Raw genomic sequence first — 4,217 nt, 5'->3', positions numbered from 1 at the left:
GAATTAGGGTTTATAGTCTTGGATTCAAAGCATGTACAATAGAGAAACCTAGATCCAAGCATTAGGGTTTGTATGAGCACATAGGATGTCTTATGACCAAAACCCATCAATTACCTCCTTAGTTTTTTCATGAGCATACTACACACGTTGTGTGGTATTTGGTTTTAGTGGGAGATTCTTGAAGGGTACCAATATCATAATAATATATATTAAAGCGCTTATACAGTTATATGTACATTTAGATATTTGTGGTACAATGGGATATTGTTAGACAATTTTGGGACCACTTCATAAATGTACATATATTGTTATTGTTTAAATGCAAAGCTATTATGATAAGAATATAAAATTGTTGATGGAATGATTTTATTAAATATTTACTTACCATTGTGAGTTGAGTTTACGGTTTGACTCAAGATCCTCTATATCCCTTCTAACTTTCACATCATGTTATATCTCCATCTATATATACATGTGATGAGAAGCATATTCATAATACAAAAATTACACACCGGGAATACATTGGTCTTTTGTTGTGGTATATTAAAGAGATAATATTGAGATTAACTACAAAACCAACCCTAGGTATCATATCCGAAAATCACAATGAAAGAAGGTATGTAATCGTTCTTCTTGTTTAAGTTTTCTCTTAACCATATTCGAGATAAAGATCCACAATTACCCTTCCGCATTCTATGTTTTGGATATTAAAATAACCAACAACTTTCCCTATAGTGAATCCCTCATTCCTTAAGCCCACGAGGGGAAAACTCTTTTTAGATCTACACAAGCATGCTTCCCTCCTATCCACCCAAAAACAAAATATTCGTCGATCTAAGTGTTGATATTCCTTTCAAAGGATTAGTAAGGAAGTTCACGAGTTCTTCTTTCTTAGCCGAAACCTCGACCCTCATGAATACATTAAAAAGACCATCCCTGACCATATCATATCGATACTTAAAACTTGATAACTCACGAAAATGTACTACATGGTCTCTAACAGAGTCTAAGCAGGCTTTTCGACAATTTGGATATATCTCATCAGTGGGAAATAAAAGGACCAAGAGGCAATACTTAAGAATAGTTTGATACTCCACGAGCAACATATGTTAGCCAAAACCATCTATAGGGATAACAAGAAGAAAATCTTGAGCATGTGACGCTTTTAAACACTCAAAAACCGTCTTCTGTCTAATTAACTTATCAAGGTCTATTTCCATGCTCTCGCCTATTTTATTATAAAGGGCATTTGCCAATGCATGTTGGGTTTTAGGGGGAGCCCTTAGTCAATATATAGAAGTGGTAATTAAGCTCACACTTTGTCATGGGGTTTTACGTGTTTTTGTTGCTTATTAGGCGTGAGAATTGATTAAACCAATATAACATATCACAACTTCTTGCATTGTCATACATATAAGGTATTTGCCCGGCCGAGCGTTGTTGCACCGACAATGTATTTAAGGAATGATGAGTTGCATGTGTTAAACATATATGAAGTATTTAGCAAACATGTAACAAACATATTGAAAGTTACATACATAGACCAAAATTCACATTAATGAAGCGTGTCGCCACTTCAGTTTAGATAAAAAAAAATACTAAAATATACATAAAAATTATGTCAAAACGTAAATAAACTTGAATTTATACTGACACGTGTATAAAAAATATGTAATTATTATTTTTAATTAACGAACGAAATAATAAAAAGTTTATTATATATGACCTGACTTATACGTAGTAAACGTACATAAAAATAAACATGAAAACATAAAAAGAATTTGAGTCGAAACATAGACAAACTCGAATTTAAATACGCCCACACATTAACCACCTTCAATTTAAACAATCGCATACATAAAAAAGGAACAAAAAAATTAGTTTTTTTTTTTTTTTTAAGTTAACGAATGAAAATTTTAAAGAATGTCAGATTATATATATTATGAGGGATAAACTCGAAAATTTAGAAAATAGAGATGGTAAGAGTGACATTTTACAAACTTTAAAGTTAGGGCTCAAAATAACATTTTAACAAATAGAGAGGTAAAATAATACATTTTACAAAGTATATGAGGGAAATCATATATATATATATATATATATATATATATATATATATATATATATATATATATATATATATATATAAAAGGAAAATAGAGAGGTTATATATAAGGAAAATAGAGAGGTTAAAGTAATATTTTATAAAGTTGAAAGTAAAAGTGATATATTAAAAAATAAAAAGATGAAAAATAACATTTTACAAAGAGATCGTAACAAATTATATAAAGATGAAAGAATATATATAAAAATATCAAACTTTTCAATGGTTTCCTTTAGTCACATAAGTAAAGTTGCATTATATATAGAGAGATGTATGTTCATATGTGGATGAACATTTATTGTGTGGACGTAGGGATCAATTAGAATTTAGAAAAACTTAAACTATTAATTAAATAAAAAAGGTTGGTTTGGTAATTTCATTTAAAGATAAGATAATTTCCACAAATATTCTCCTAAAATCATGCTAATTACATATATATCATATTAATTATTTTTCAAAACTTAGATTTAAATTGAGACTTTAAATTACCTGATTGATACCTAATCCTCATAGAATACTAGGGTTTTTTTTTTTTTTTTTATGTTCTTGATTTCTTTCCCCCTTTTCTTCCTACGTCGACAGCATAAATCATAATATGTTCAACTGTGGTGATCACTAAAGAGTGACGTCTACACCACCGCCTCCATTATGCAATCGTCTCCGATCTTCTCCACCTTCTCCATTTGTTCACTCTTCCCTTGGTGTTTTGCGAGATTGTGATGTGATTCTAGGGCTCGATTCTTTTATCCTCCCTTTGAATGTTTGTTCTTGTGGGTTTCATCTTCGGGTTTTCAAAGAAATTACGATATTGTGATGCAATGTCAAATATAGGTGTTGATATGCCGACAACCGCTGAGTCTTTTCAGGCCGCTGCCCTAGTGAGCTAGGCTACACTTTACTCTAAATACCTCATGGACCAGAACTTATTCAGATCGACCATGCTTGATGCTTCACCCGAATGAAGCTATGACCAAAGGTGCAAACTGGTATGATATTTTTTAATCAAGAGTTAAGAATACATTGTTTGTTGGAGTCGATCATCAATTACTTCAACAGGTAACAAAATCAATCTTATATCCCTAGTTTTCAACTTGTAATTAGGGTTTTAGAATTAAATCCAAACTATTTTGTCAATTTATTGTTTACTTCTCTGTCATCATTGGATTTCTCTACTACATTCATTATATCCTTGAAGAAGCAGGCACCGATGTTCTCTTGTCAATTTCATTGCTTGTCAAATACATTAAACCTTCAATTCTCTTTATCTCCTGTAGAATTATATTCCCTCTTTTGCCATAGAACTTGAACAACACTATTTGGCATTTCCCTATAAATTTAGATGATACCTACTGTAAATATATGTAATTGTAAAAGCCTTATTGAGTTATTGCTATTACCTTTACCAATGATAGTTCTGAAGAAAAGAAAGACGCTCTTATTTAACAACTTACAAGACATAATGGGCTGTAAGTTTCATTTTTCTGTTTCAGTGATGTTACACTTAATATTCTTTAGGAATGTAATCATGAACTCTCATGATGTATCTCCTATTTCCTTAGGTTCATTACCTTATGTTTTATGGTCTTTCACCAAATTATACTGCTTCTGGTTTCTACTTACTTTATTAGTCTGTACTTAATGGAACTTAGAATCTCTTTCAATTCAAATTGATGATTGTAGGATAGAAGCAGCCGACTCAAGCCTAAGCATACCATATTAGGAACAAGTTAAGTGATTTATTCTTAAATAATAAAAACAAATGCAAAACATGGTCAATGGTGTTATCACATTGATCAAATTTCATTTGATAGTATTTGTTCTTTAAACATTTAACATCTTTTGGATTTCACCTAGAATTCGCTTTACATTCTAACAGAATATGATATTAAGAACATGTGTTTTATGTAATTCCCAGATTCTCACATAATGCCTGTTATTCTGCTTGCATGGTCAATAACACAGTATTATTTACAAGATGAATCTTTTTTACGTGTTACATTACATAAATATTGGAAACAAACTATGAGCAGAGGAGGATTCTTCAAGAATTGCAAGAATGTTTTTTTTTAAGATTTTTTATTCATTTGATGTATTACACTTTATAACTGTATTT

The sequence above is a fragment of the Lactuca sativa genome, chromosome 2 (genome assembly GCF_002870075.4).
Source record: "Lactuca sativa cultivar Salinas chromosome 2, Lsat_Salinas_v11, whole genome shotgun sequence".
Taxonomy (NCBI): domain Eukaryota; kingdom Viridiplantae; phylum Streptophyta; class Magnoliopsida; order Asterales; family Asteraceae; genus Lactuca; species Lactuca sativa.
Note: the sequence above shows the minus strand (reverse complement) of the source record.